This window comes from Mycteria americana, chromosome 2, assembly GCF_035582795.1.
Source record: "Mycteria americana isolate JAX WOST 10 ecotype Jacksonville Zoo and Gardens chromosome 2, USCA_MyAme_1.0, whole genome shotgun sequence".
NCBI lineage: Eukaryota > Metazoa > Chordata > Aves > Ciconiiformes > Ciconiidae > Mycteria > Mycteria americana.
The window spans coordinates 129,268,422-129,283,922 of NC_134366.1; the positions used below are offsets into that span (position 1 = coordinate 129,268,422).

The 15,501-nt window shown below is 39.8% G+C and overlaps 1 long non-coding RNA gene across 1 annotated transcript; it reads left to right on the forward strand.

Annotated features, from left to right (window-relative positions):
- Positions 1-444: 444 nt before the first annotated feature.
- Positions 445-9,716, forward strand: LOC142406129 (uncharacterized). The gene is made up of 3 exons (XR_012774452.1): positions 445-512; positions 2,597-2,732; positions 4,603-9,716. It is a non-coding gene; the product is annotated as an uncharacterized LOC142406129 (long non-coding RNA).
- Positions 9,717-15,501: the final 5,785 nt, after the last annotated feature.

The following is a 15,501-nucleotide window of genomic DNA, read 5'->3' on the forward strand; positions in this document are numbered from 1 at the left end:
TCCAACACACTATCAGTAATATGTTGCTTCCCAGTGAAAATGGGCATTTCATAAACAGAATGAATAACAGCAAAGCTCTCAACAGCTTAAGAAATAAGAATAAAGTGATCAGTTATAGCTTTGAATCTTGATTGCAAAGAGATCAGTCATAGGACTCATGAATGTGACAAGAACGTAAAGGCACTGGTGGATTGCATTGTTCTGCTCAGATTTCCCTCAACAACAACAGGAACCCCAGATCCCAGTAAGAAGAGGGCCTATTACTCATGTAGTTTTGTAACAGCAACACTGATGTTATTACAATGTACATGTTACATAGCAAGCCCGTAGAAGCCTACATAGAGCCATTTTTCCTTTTTTTTTTCTTCTATTTTGTCTTTCAGCACTGAATCCAGCTAGAGCCTTCTAGTGTGAAATTTGAAAGGAGAGCCAAGCTTCCTCTCCTCTAAACATTCCAAAAGATTGATGAGCTCAAAATCTGCATCAGGATCAACATCCAAGTTTTGCAAATGGTATTTGTCTTACTAATTAGCTGATCCAAGCCTCCAGATCTCAAACTACAAATATAAATATTCCATGACTTTAATCTATCTCCAGTCTAGCTACAGGATGCTTATTCTGTTACTCACTTCTTACAAATTTCACTTCTTATTAATTTTACTTTTCAGAAAAGTAAATTAATTGTCATAAAAGCAGAGTGGTTGAAGTTATTTCATTTTTTCCTGAAAGCTTGAAACCATCCATTCACAAAGCTTTCCTCCCTCTTGTGCTGTCTCCTGCCTCCCCTTTCCCAGCCTACAGGTAAAACAAAACAACCTTGCAAGATGAGCCTTACAAAGTCTATGGACACAAGCTTGTAAATCTGGCGCGCGAACAAGCTCTATTATTTTTAACTGCTTTTGTGTAAGACAAGAGGCTATGTAAAGAACAGGATGTTTTGAACATTGAACTCTGGTGCATTACCTAATACGGCTGCTACAGATTTGATGTAATTTCTCTGCAGGTGTCAAAGGCATCATAAAAAGCATGCTACTGGGATGTTAAACATTTGGCATATATAAGCCCGGTGGACTTACTGATAGTTCTTTTATGAACAGAAATGCCAAGTTTGCAGTTCGTGTTATAAAGAATTTCAATTACAACACAGCCTATTCTTGCAGTCCTTTTACATTTTATTTTATTTTTAAATGACTGTAGACAGGATACTTAACAAACTTTCGTTAATGTCCACTTTTTTAGGAGATGTGTAAAGTGAGCCACCTTTGTCTTCCCTGGAACGTGGGACTGCTGCATCTTCCTTAAGCAGGGAAGGATTATTGCATCCCTATCTACTCTGCAGGATTGCTCTGCAGCCAGGTTCCTTCCTTAAGGAGGGAAGGATGATTGCATCCCTCTGTGCTCTGCAGGATTGCTCTGGAGCCAGGGTCTTGGTTGCTCATCTTGTCTCAGTCCCCGGGGGGAAGCTCACTGATACAGAAAGTAATCCTTCCAAATAATGCAGGTGTCAGAGGTCTGTGTAAGAGGGGGGCTTGGCAGAATCTTTTGTGGAAATTTACACAACATCTGCCCACACAATGGCTGGACAGTACTGTCCTTCCTTCAGTTGTCAGGTGCTTTGGAATGTGTATAGAAGAAAAACCAAAGAAAAAAGTAGATCCAAGATTCTAATGCACGGTTAAAAGGTGGTTATAGTTGGAAATACAAAGCATCACTTCTTTTGCAGGCAATTTTTCTTGAGTTGTTAGTACCTGCTGTCTTGCAAGAGGGCACATTGCATTAGTTGAGCCAGCAAAGAAAGAAGATATTATCATATTTTAGTGAGATTATCCAGTTGATTTTGTCTTTTTTTAAACTTTTGTCAGGGAAATTGTCCTTTCTGACCATATGCATAATAAACCTGAGGTTAAGTGGGTGTACTTATGATACACATGTAAACAAGGACTTGACTTCACATTGTAAAAACATGGCTAAAACTAAAGTGGAAGAGCACTGTTGCTGGGAGTTAGGAGCATGATACTGAAGGGCTGCTCTGAAGAGGGACTGCCCTATTTGCTCTACTGTTCCCATCTCTCTCAGTGATTCATTTTCAACACCCTCTTCATGCTTCACTCATTTTGTGTCCTAGCCTCTAGATACATTCCTCCATGGTCACTTAGCATTGTCTGATATCATCTTACCATCATACACGGTTCTTTACAGACAACTATTATCAGCTTTATGCTCACTTATTCTCAAATTAGTGCCATTATTGTGGTGGATGAGCTAAGAACTGTGCTGCTCTTGGTGTCCTCTAAGTATTGCATTTCCCCTGGGCCACTCATTCAACATTGGGCGGGAAAAAAATCACATTCCTCACTAAACTCAGCTACTGTCTTGTAAGACCTGTCTGTGTTGCCTTTCTGCATGGAAATGCCGGCCATTGAAAACACCTGCTCGATCACCCAGTTCATATTTCTGTCAGTGTAAGGGAAGTCCCTGTTGTACGTTTATTGGTGCTTTGGCCAGCCTAATTTTAAACAGTCAGTTTTTGAGGTAATCTTTGACCTAATCTTGCCATGCTGATTCGATACACTTGTTTTATGTCCATTTTGTCCAGCTGTAAATGACCGTACAAGGCATAAAGCAATGGCGAGAACCCTCTGCGGGGGCTAGCTGGGGCATGGGCTGGACACTGAGATGAGAGGAAGAAGTGGGAGGCAGCGTGCCTCCTTCTGGTCGACACAGAAGAGCTGGTAAAGTGACACATATTCTTTATGTGTGGACTTGTCCTCTTTGGCAGATGCATGCCTGCTTGCTTGCTGGGGGCTTGTTGAGCTTCTCTATTGCCCTGCATTAAGGTAATGATCTCAGTGCCTCCAGTGTTTGAAAACCCAGTATGAAATTTATGCATAAGAATAATCACATTTACTTTAATTGTTTAATCATATATGATTACATATGTTCTTCACAATCAGAATTGGAGCACTTTGTACCTTGCAGGATTGATTTAACCTAGGGGGAAGAGAGCTTAGTATCCTGTCAATGGGTTGTTAAGGAAAATCAAGTCCCATATACAAATGTTAGTTGTATTGCCAAGTCTTATGGCTTTATTTCAAATCTAATGATATTTGATGTTTTTAAGCCTTCATTCCTTAAATCAAAGGATACTGCAAGAATCTGAGCATTCCTTTCAAAAACGTAGCTTTCATACTCTTGCAGTGCGTTGGGAAGATTTGAAAACTCACAAATTAGGAGACAAGAAAGGATGCTGCATATACCCTTTGGAAAAACTTACGACTTTTTTCCTGCAGCCTCATGATTTTTTCAGCTTTGATTCACAAGTTTTGAAAATTGGAACAGCTGACTATTTCTGTCCATTTAAGGTGCTGCCATTTAACCCAGATGGTACCCAGAGGATAGCCTCTCGGGCAAAGGAGAGTCTTTAAAATGCATAGCTCACCTTCTACAGTGCACGGCACAATGGGACTGGGAGCCTTTGTTGAGAATTTCAGGCACAACCACAATAAAAGTAATAAATAAATGAGGCATCTCATTCTACCCAGAGATGCTGTATAGAGCTGCTCTTAAAGTGCACATTCGCAAATAAAAGCAGCCTAAATTTAACTATGACTCAATTACACTAAATCTGACCCATTTTTGTTCTGTGTTTCAATTTAGCACTTATTTACATTCTTAGACTTGGCGCTGTTGGAAGAGAAGGGAGGGGGAGCAAGCATTTTGGTCCTCCGAATTGCTATAAAAAAATGGTGATTAGGAAAACACAGCTATAGTCAGCTTGAAGCTGGGTAGCTCATTTGAACCCGCTATAAAAGAAAAGCTCGTTTTCTCATCCTATTAAAACTCAGTTAGCAACGGCTGTGTAGGCGGCAGGAGATCAGAAATGAACGTCCAACTTGGAGTTTGTACAACTGGGGTCAGGTCCAAAGCAAACTGCCTGATTAGCGAAACAATTTGTATTTTACAATGACAGCAAACAGGTAAATCTTGCGAGCGTCAGGAAATCCTGGAGGATTTTGAATGAGAGCACTGACTGGTTTGCAGGTTGCACTTTGATTAGAGGGCATCGTTGCCTCCGCTTTTTCGTCGTCATGTTGCAGGGACATAAACAAGAGTGACTCAATTTGCTAAGGGTATTTATTTCTCTCTCTCTCTCTCTCCTCTCTTGTTTTTACAATCTACATGTAATGACTAATTGGCTGTGTTTTCCCAGCTATTTTACGTTTCTCTTGCCCTGGTTACAAGTCGTACTAAACCAGTATATCCACAGGGACCTATAGACAGCCAACATTGCCAAATGATACGCAGCATTCCCCTTTCTCTCTAAGTGTAAAACATTTACAAGTAAATTTACAAATGCATTAAGAACATTTCCCCCGTTGGCTGTTAGTGTTTATTTCTTCCCCTTCTCCTCCCGGGATCAGACACCTTCCAGCCCCTCACCTTTCACACACTGCTCTCCCGTTATTTGCCTCCTTCCCTCCCCGTTGCCCCTTTCCCTCCTCCTCCTCCTCCTCCTCCTCCTCCTTTTCCAGTTCAGCGGCGCAAATTTCTGTTTGTGCCAGTGGGGCGGCCTGGCGAGACCGCAATTGCTCTACCCCACAGATTGACGAGCCCTCAGATGCCGATTTACTGTACATGGCAGCCACGCTGGAGCCGAGGCACATCTGGAGTGGAGTAAGCTTACTCAGAAACAGGGGCCAGCTCCAGCCGGAGCCAGCGGAGCTGAGCGCGGCGCTGAAAGGCAGCCCTCCTGCCTCCCCTTCCCTCCTCCCCGGGTACATTTCCTAATGTAAACAGAGGCCAGGGGGGAAGGACACAGTAACTCTTTGCTGCGTGTTTGTCATTTCATGTTCTTTATCTGCTTGAGGTCAAACTGGAGCTCTGGAAAAACAGAAGCTTTGCTTTTATTCTAAATAGCTGAAAGCCAGCGCTGCTGAAGGGGGAAAAAAAAGCAAGAGTTTGCTTTTGTGTTTATTTGTTCCACTTTATGGTAATTTGGGGGATAATTTCATTATCTGCAGCCAAATTGAAAACAAGCTGTTGTCTATGCTAATGATACCAGCGTATTATTTTATGTACAGTAGGCGTGGAGCTCTTTAAACCACAAGTGGACTGGATTTCTGCTTACAGCTGTACTGCTTTAACTTTTTTTTTATAGTCGCAAAATGAGACTTTCCTTTTATTATCTGGAAACGAAAAAGATTATGGATGGCTGCTTTGTTTTACAAAATGGCGAATACCTTTCACGGCCCAGTGCCAGCCTGCTGTCCCGCAAATGCATTTTAGCTACGTTACTGCAAAGAAAAAGCGTGCTTCTTTTGGGGCAGATATGCTGATTTTATAGTCCAGTTCACTGGACTGCTGAATTTTAGTCTCTGGAAAGAAGTGGGAGAGATTTTTGAGGCATTTACTGACAGTCAGCAATCTGGACAAGTACTCTGTGATTCTTTACAAGTTTCATATAGTTTTTATTTCTTTTTTTTCAATAGCAAAATGATAAAGTTTGTAGGTTAGTTTTTCAAATGACATTAGAATGATAAACTTGCAATTTAAAATGGCTTTTCCCACTCAGTATTCCTTGCAACTCAATAGATTTTACAGTGAATAAAGGAGAGAAAACAAACCTCAGAAGGCATTGCTGCTGATAACATACTGATGCATGCTATGTTGATTTAGCTGTCTTTAAAGACCGTAGTAAAATCTCATTCAGATGAAAGCAGTGGTTTACCCACTATGGAGACTGTTGAACAATCTTCCTCAGTAAATCTATGAATAAACCACTGCGGGTCAGCCCCCAAAAGATTTTTGTCTATAGGAGTAGAAAATCTTTGATCAACGTACAGTTTTCTAGGGATGTTGGTTCATTGTCTCCCTTCAGTTCACAAGCCACGCTTGGTATTTTAGCCTTTTGGTGGATGAAATTGTGATCTTCCAGATGAGTAGGTGGCTCCCATGACTCTCGATGGAGGCTGGCCTATCTATCACATAGGAAAATTTGGCCTGGGCAGCAAGTGAGGCGGGGCAGCAGCTCTTGTACCATGGCTGTGCAAAGTTTCAGCAGTGCATCCCCCACGGGGCTCTTAGGATTGCTGTTGTATGTTCTGTGTTGATGTGCCATAGTACGAGAGGTAGCAATATAGGTTGCATACTTCTGTATTACTGTTTTTAACGGGTACTGGTTTAGTTGATTTTAGTAATTTCCTCACAATTATGTTTTCCCTTACTTCCCTGGCAGTTCAGATCCCAGTAGGAAAGGGCCAAAATTCCTCATGAACCACCTTTGCCAGGTCCTAGCCTTCTCACCCAGGGAAGCACTGGGCATTACCTACCTATGGCTGCTTAAAACCACTTGAGGTGAAACACAGTAAGGAGGGGACTGATTGTGTGGCAGAGGTGGTGGTCAGCTTGGAAAGACTGAACTGCACATAACCTTTCTGCACCTGAAACCTGAAGCAGCATTATGGGTCCAGGGATGGTACACCATTTTGCATGATCTAGGTGATTACTGAGGTAGATAAAATGGCTTGTTTGGGGTGAAATGATTTATTTGGAAAACAACAACATTTCTACAGAAAAACTGATGGAACCAGTCTCAAAAGTAAAGCTGTTTGGCAAACTTCAGAGAGACCTTGGCAGTTGACTGAAATCTAAACTTTTTGCAGGGACAGTTGGATTTTGGCTAAGTTTTTCTGGAAGCCTGCAGGGCTCTGGAGGAGTCCTGCCTGGCTGGCAGACCATTGCTCAACTCTCTGACTGCCAGGCCAGAGGATTGATGGTCTGTCATTGCAGGAAGGCCCACCAAGTAGTCTACCTTTGAACTAGAGACCTCAGGGCTTCCAGGTTTCGAAACTGGGACAACGCTTGTTTTGAAACTTTGTTGATATGTTTTGATATGCATTGGAAATATTTTGATTTCAATGAATTACCAAATCCTGACCCCAAAAAATGTTCCATAGGAGTTTTTTGAACAGCTCTATTCCAGTCTAAGTTTAATGACCCTGAGGGAAAAAAAAAATGGTTTCTCCAAAAATAAAGTAGAAATAAAACAGAATCTAGTGAATGAATCTGAAGCAGGGTTCCTCTGACCCTACTTATTGGACATCCCTGCCTATAATCCCACTGGTGTCCTTGGACCTCCAGTAGATTGGTCTGGGCTCAGTTATACAGTTCTTGTCTTAATTTTAACGTGATATCCTGATAGTAATTGTTTAACTGGGTTTTTTTTCCTCTTTTCATTTAGTGCGCATTTGAAATTGATTCAACTCCTTGTTTTGTAGTAATGCCAAAAATGTCCGTGAAGTCTCGAAATGAAATCTTCTTGGTAGATGACTACGCATCCTGCTGGTTATGCTATTGTGATTATATTAATAGCGTGTTCTCCAACTTAAGCAATGTGCAGGTGCAAAGCTCTCATTCAGCAGTACATAACTCTTTCATCTGCCATTTCTTGCCAGTAGATTTCCTGCCCATATGAATGTTTCTTGTGAAATTTCTGGAGAATAGCTGCTGGGGTTTTGCCAGTTGTAAGAAAACAAATACACAAACAACCCCCTTCAAAAACTCAACAACCTCCCCTTTCCCCAGTCCTCTCTTTTGGAAAATACTACTTCATAGTAGATGTTCTACATCTAACAAAAAAGACCAGTTGTGAAAAAGTAAACATTGTGGATCAATGTAGCAGAGGTAAAAGTAAAAAATTTACTAGAGCTGAGTGGTGCCAATAATGTCACCAGAGCCTGCCTGTGTGTTGGTATGTCCCTTTGGCTCACGTGGGTGCCTCACTTTAAATATGTGCCCATGCCTATCCTTACTCAGTCACTCTGTAACGCTTCTTTTGAATCCTATCCAGTTATATTAGATTTTAAAGAGAATTGGCCATGGCAAATAATAAGCAATTTTTAGAGGCGCTAATACAATCGGGTTTTTTTTAAGCAAACGCCACTTTGGGACCTACATGCATGCTCAAGCAGCAGTGAAACCTGTGGAACTTGCATTCACAAACTGTGTTTATTCCAGTAGGCTTCGTGCTCTGTGACCATCATCCAGAAATGAAGACAGAAGAGCCTTTAGGAATCAGAGGAGATATAAGGGTTTGAAAAGTGTATCAGTAGGTGTTAGTCTGCAAAAACATATGTGTGTGGGAAAAGGGCAGTTAAACTAACCCAGCTATTGATACTGTACTTTAAAGGGCAATAGATCTCTTTAACATCTAAATAAACTGAGAAATATGCCTAGAAGTTAAAAAGGAATTTCCAGATTCAAGTGTGTTATTTCCTCTCAATGCGATTATTTACAGTATATCTGTACCATGTTTTTTGCAAAATATGTTATTGACATTTAAATCGTATTTCAGCATAAGATTATGACAGATGCGAAACAGTCGAACACCAACATTTGCAATATTTTTGACCCCAGGATAAACTGTTGTACTTTAAAAAATTATCCTATTGTACTTCCTTTGCCTGCTTTCAGTGTTTTGTTTTGTTAAAGCGGTAGAGGACTCATTGAACCGGAGCCTGCCTTTTGTTATTGGCATTTCTCAGAAGAATAAGGACAGTCGTCAATTATATATTTCTCCAACAAAAACATATACTCAGTATATAAATGTTCAGTTTATAATTCCACCCCAAATATACATGTATCCTAAAAATAAACCACAATAAATGTTAGACTAAGCAAAAATGAAGAACAGCAAAAGAATGAAGTAGAGGAAAAAAGAGGAAAAAAGTAGAAAGAAAACCACAAGAATAAAAATGCAGGCATTAAGTAATATAGTGGATGTGAAAAAAGAGCTTAAAGATGAAGTTGAGAGAGAGAGAAAGGAAACTAACCACAAAATTGTTGCAAAAGCACAATTTATTATTACCTGGCAGGTGAAATTCTGATCACAGTCATTGCAGTCAAGTCAGGTGTCCTGATACACAACAAATAAAACCCAAGGGCTTTTAAATGAGCAAGATTAAAGTAAGATTCCAATGAATTTCAGTGATCATCAAATGATGATTTAATAATTGCATCAGGCCAGACTTTCTTCTCTATAAAGTTTAAATGGAGCTACACAAATAAGAATTGCAATTTTCTAAAGAACTATCCCCTTCCCAGATTTTTCTGAAGGAAGAAATGAGACTTAGAAGCTCTGTTTTTGTGAGGGAGAATCTAATTAGTTCGGGAACAGGTTTGTGTTTTGAACCTCTATAAAATGAAGATGCATTTTGGCTGGGGCTCCAAGCTGGACCATCTCTAATGCTGTTGTGTACCAACTAAGAAAATATAATGGACCTCTTATGCAGAGCATGCCTGAAATATGTGAGTCTGAATTATTCCTGTAAGTGAATCTGAACAAACTTGGTGCTTTTTAGTAGATTCAGTGCAACCACAGGACTCAGATGTATCTTTAGGTAAGCATGTACAGCTCTTGTTAATCGCAAAGGATTGTACAAGTGCAACAGTGGGCAGAGCTGTACTTGCTATTTTTCATTAATTTTTTAAAGTAAAGCCCAGTCGTAGTAGGAGTATGTTCCTCATTAGTAATAGCACTACTATATTACTTTTCCAACAAAACTTGCAAAATATTACATTACTTTTTGGTCCACTGAACTACTGAACTGCCAGTTCCTAACAGAAAAGAGCTGTAACTGAATCGCTAGTAAAAGGGGCAGGAAATTAGATAAAAGGGTAACACTAGTTTTACATGCCTAAATGAAAAGGTGTTAGTTTTAAATATGTAGCCTTTCAATATATTTTCCAAATCTTCAAAAGTCCCTGACTTTCATTATTGAAATGCTGCACTAAATTAACTGACAGTGCTGCGCCATTCTTATGTCTTGCAATGGCTTAGTGCATGCAATCAAAAAATAAGGTGAAAATTCCTTATATCCTGATAGGCACCATGGTGTCATTGAAAAATAAAAATCTTGCATGATTGCAGCATCATTATTGGATAAAGATTTCTTCTCTGGTGACTATTTAACGAGACATTATTTGAAGGAAGCTAGCCTTGTAACCAGACAAATATCCTTGCTCAAGCTGCCTGGACAACTGTGGTAGGAACAGCTTTTGAAACCCATATAATAGACGTTGTGGAGAGAACATTTTGAACCTTCACTTCTGATAGGGAGGAGATGCACGAGATGCTGTGTAAATGCACAAGAACATGCAAAGTTGGATGGGAATCATCCCACCTAACTTTAGCCACCTGTGTTAAGAGCGTACCTATTTTAGGTTTCCTTTACAATCAGCAGAGGATGAGAGATCTCCAGAAGGTGAACGATATTTTGGTTCTTTGAATTGTTGGCTGCTGGAGTGTCTCTCTTTCTCTCCATTGACTGTAAAGGGCATTTAGGGGTCCTACAGCCCATGGGTAGCTGCCTCCATTCAGTGCCCATATCTAGGTGAGATGAAACTGGGACTTCCAGTATACACTATAAATGTAGGATGTGGAATTACAGAGCTATGTAACAAATGGAGTTCTTAGTCCAGTCTAGGAAATCCCAAGTTAGACTTCTCTAGGTTAACACCAAGTCAAGCTCCACTGCTAGGAGGGGAGGAGAAAGAGGAAAGAGAATGCATCCTGGGTGAAGAAATAAAACATTTTCTCAGATGCTTACTCAATAGTATTGTGCTTCAGGCTCAGGATGTTGCTTCATTGTCAAATGGCTGATCTTTCCTTGTCATGCTTTCCTATTGTTCTCCATTCCTTAAATAATCCTGGCTTTCAGCTGCATTTTTCATCCATTTAATTCATTTTCAAACCCCCTGAAAAATAGAGATTAGTTTAGCAGATCAGGAATGAATTAGAAAAAATGTTACATAATGGACCTATTTAAATTATACAGTTGCTACTTGCCTTTGCATAGTAATAAAGATGCAGTTAATAGCTTCCACTTTATTTAGCTGCTAAATTCTGCTTTGTTTCAGAGATGAACTCCACTGCAGTAACTACATTGTTATTTGCTCATTAATCACTATTATTTGCTCTCCTTTGAATTGTTGTGAAGTTTCAGAACACAGGCGGTCCTCTGGCAGACCGATGAACATTAGACCTTTTAGGCTCTATGATTTAGACGAAGTATTACTATTATAATGGTTTACAGACATTAGTGGTTCGTCTTAGGGCTTCACTGTGCAGCCCATGATGTCATAGCAGCTCTTAGGTAGAACTCCATCGATGTCAATTTGTTCTATGCAAAAGGTACAAGAACAGCATAGTGCTATTTATTATACAGTCAGTATTTGTCAGTAGTTTCCAGACCACTATACTTGCAGTTAAATCAGAAAGTAAGTAATGGATTACAATTAACATCTGAGGTTAATATAAATTAAAAAAAAAAAAAATTACATTCATACCATGCTTGCCCTTATGACACTATGTACTTCAGAATGTTCCCACAAACTTACTCCTTGAACTGGAGTCTTGTATCATTACAAGATCTGGCAGTAGAAGATATGCAAATGGTTGTAGACATACTGTAGTGTTCTTCAGCAAAAGAGCAGTCCAGTGCAACAGTTATACTAATACAGATGGAAGTGTTGGAGCAGATTGTTCTAGCATCTTAATATTTATATAGGTGTTACAATTTAGAGTGAACAAAGCACCACTTTTTTCTTCTTCACATATTTTTAACAAAATCTTGCAGTTAATATCTCATTAAACATGTGGGAAAAATCTCCCAGGTGATTCCTTTTGCTCAGACCTCATAATCAATAAATTCCTGTGGAGAAAAAGCTTTATCTAAATTTCACCAGTTAGGTTCCCTGCAATCCATGGTTCACTATCACCTTTTTTAGTAAGTGTACTTGCTACATCTGATGTTCAGTGGTCATAGTTATAACCTGTCTCCCTGTGTCTCTTTAGTCTGCCTTTTCCTGTGATGCAGCAGCTCCCACCATTACATGCTTTTCATTTAAGATGCTCTCCATTTTGGTGAAGTGTATTTGCTGTGTTTGCTCTCCTATCTTTAGGGTGGCAAAGAACAGAAAAGAAAAACAGCCTGAGGTGACTTGATTGAGCTTCTACATGGAAAACGTAGCAGAAGAACATCTGTTATTAATTATCATAGAATCATGGAATCATAGAATGGTTTGGGTAGGAAGGCACCTTAAAGATCATTTAGTTCCACCCCCCCTGCCATGGGCAGGGACAGCTTCCACTAGACCAGGTTGCTCAAAGCCCCATCCAACCTGACCTTCCAGGGATGGGGCATCCACAACTTCTCTGTGCAACCTGTTCCAGTGCCTCACCACCCTCATCGTGAAGACTCATTAGCAGAACTCCTTGCAATGAAATGGCTTATAGCATTTACGCACCTTTCAAAACATACAAATTGGGGTAGGTGCCAGACTTATCTCTGGGACCTGCTGGACCTACTGAGTAGCTCTCAGACCACCTGGGATGGACTGTGGTGTCCTGCTGAGACTGTGTTGTGCCTCTTTGCCCAGGGAATTTGGACTCTGGCTGGCACAAGTCCAGAAATCCAATAGTTTAATGCCCAAAGTAGTAATCTTCAGAGTAACGGCCACTGGGCACTGTCAAGTGAAGCTAACCAGTCTGGTTATCTCATGCTCTGTGTGTTTATTTGAATTTATAAGGTGCTTCCTGAAAAAAGCTTTTATGAGGGGTCTGTGTATATTAAACCGTTCAGAGGGTTTGCAATGGTCCTCTTACAGGGCCATACTTCGCTATCTCTGAATGCTCAGGAGAATGCACCCAACTACTTGACTATTTGTGAGTGGACTCTGTAACTGCACAAACGTGAGTTCCAATTTAAATAAAAAATTTAGGGAAGCATTTATGAACAATATTTGCATGTTCTCCCATCTTCAGTCACAGCTCTGCCTGTATCATTGGTTTAGAGTAGCAGTTCAGACTAGCATAATAAATAATCCACAGTCACTGAATATGAGTTGTCACTGTGGACAGTTTGCTTGGTTTTCTCAGCATTTAGAAATGGTATTTCTCACCTCCTCTACACAAGTCTTTTCACTACCCTGCCAACTTCTTGAAGGGAAAAATAACTTCATTCTGGTTTGAGGTGTTTCAAAAGTTATGTGAGAAGAAGCTTAGCTGGTTTTTTTTGCAGGAACATTAGCTCAGGTATGCATCTCACTTCTAAATAAGCTACATTTCAGGAAGCCTTTATGTAATCTCTCTACAGCGGGAATGTTCAGAAACATTTACATTTGAAAATGCTGTTGCACCAGTAGGTCTCAAAAGCTATGTCTGTGTGAAGAGCTTAATCTTTGGCAAAGACCAAAAAGCTGTTGCCGTTTATTTTTGGCATCTAAAAGAAGTTATGTGTCTAGCTATCTTAGTTTTCTGAAGCCCTTCTACAGTCAACAGTGTGCAAGTGAGAGATCCTTCCATGGAAGATGCCTGTGGAGGTCTCTGTCTTTGCTGATTATAGAAGAAGCACCTGTAATCTAAGCATCTTCCAGTAGATGCTTGACTTTAAGACTTCTGCCTACATTTACATATAAAGCTTCTGAAATGTGGATTCCCAGAACTTGACCTTTCAAGCTTAACTTGATATCTGAGCCAGTGACTGAAGCCAGACTCCCTGGCATTTCCCACTGTGTTGCCTGGGTGTGAAAAGGCGCAAGGAGTCACATTCAGAACAAGAACATCTACTTACCATGCTGTGTTCATGTGGACATCAACACTGCAAATCAGCGTTATGCAAACAAACTCTTCTCCTTAAACAGAATCACTTACAGTAGTAATTCATAGGCCTGCCCATCTTCAGCTTTCCACCTATTGAAAGCTGTTCTTTGTTGGTTTAAAATACAAATGTCATTTGCCTTCTCTCCATGGAGAGGTCCACAAGTGACTCTAGTCATCACAGTCGATGATGAGCTGCTGAAAGAGAAACCAGGATTGAAGATAAATATTCACAGCTCAGCATCAGATCAATACTTTCACTACAGAAATTTAGAGTTTGGTGCACAGTCAACTCTCGAGCTTACTTATCCTGGATTTGATACATCAGAGTTGGATAATTCCGTTCAGGAGAAACACAGGTATTGCAAAACATCTATGAACCAAGCAATGAACTGAATTCCTTTTTGAAAAACCTGGTACACAGATTTCTGTAGAACACAGGAGCAGCGACAGGAAAGGCATGGCCTAGTGTTTCTGAGTTATACAAAACATAGTGCCGTGCCAAAGCAGTAGTATTAGTGGCACATGAAAAATGATCAGTCTACAGTCCCAATAATGCTCCACAAATAATTGGAAACTTTGTGCATGAGTAGAATTTTGGAAGTCATATGCACATAAGAATTACCATATTTGATCAGACCCAAATCCTGCCTTGGTGAGCATCTTGTCTTCGGCACTTCCTGTTCTCTTCCTTTGTTATTCTACTTGCATCTCAGTTATGTCCAGAATTCCCAGTAAAATCAAGACTCTACTGCCTAAGCATATGGTCAAAGCCATTCTCTGCCCCAGAGAATTTACAGTCTGAAATTGGGAGAATCTCCAAACTGTTGGAGCTTACCCTATTGCCATAAAATGATCTATCTTAAAAGTCCACTGTGGCAAAATATCTTAAGCATCTACTTAAGAGGTGCTGAGTGACCTCATTTAAACCAATCCTTAGGATTAGGCACAATGTTTGTTTAAAGTATTTTGAGATCCTGAGATATAAGAAGCTTTGGAAGTGCAAAGATTTTTTAACTAGCTTAATATGTTTTTGTGTTTATTTGTAGATATAGAACTAATGCAATATAAAATTTGACAGCTAAGACTAGTCATGAAATTTCTCCAGGAAAATAAAAACCTGTTAACAATTTGCTGACATTCATGAAAACCCCTAAATGCTTCCAAATCTGCTTCCAGGTATTCATATGCAAGAATTTGCAGTCTTTTGCATTGCAAATATTAGCAAATGCTTTTTAAATTATGCTCGCTTTTCACACACCGTTTATATAAGAGCTTTCGGAGTAGCAGCAAATTGTAGTCCTATTAAATTTCAGTTCACCTTCACGCTGGCACTTGTGCCAAAATGGTTTTTGGGGGTATTTTATAGACAATCCAAGAGTACATGTCAACCATTAAGGACCTGAATATACAAATAAGAAAATATGCTATTAATAATGAACGTGGCAAATTCTGTCTGCTTTACCCATGTGAACAATTCGGTCAGTTTACTAATAACTTCATTTGAACAGAGGAGACTGCGTATGCCATTTCACAGCCTTTTGAATTTCTCTATGTACGTGTGAGGAGTGCAGCAAATAAAAAAGAAAATAAACAATTCACTTTGGAGTCTTGGGTTAATTATCAACTTTGGATAACATTCTGTTTAATGCAGCTATTGAATTTTTCAGGAATAATTTTTTTAAGAAAGCAGCTTTTAATTTTGCAGTCCCAATACTGCTCTATGGGTTTATTTCTAGGGTATTCATCCTAGTTTAAATTTAGCCATCTGGAGCGTGTAAGCACAAGCGGGAAATGGAGAGAAAATTTTACCCTTTTTTCTTTCTCTTGTGTATAGCAAGTTT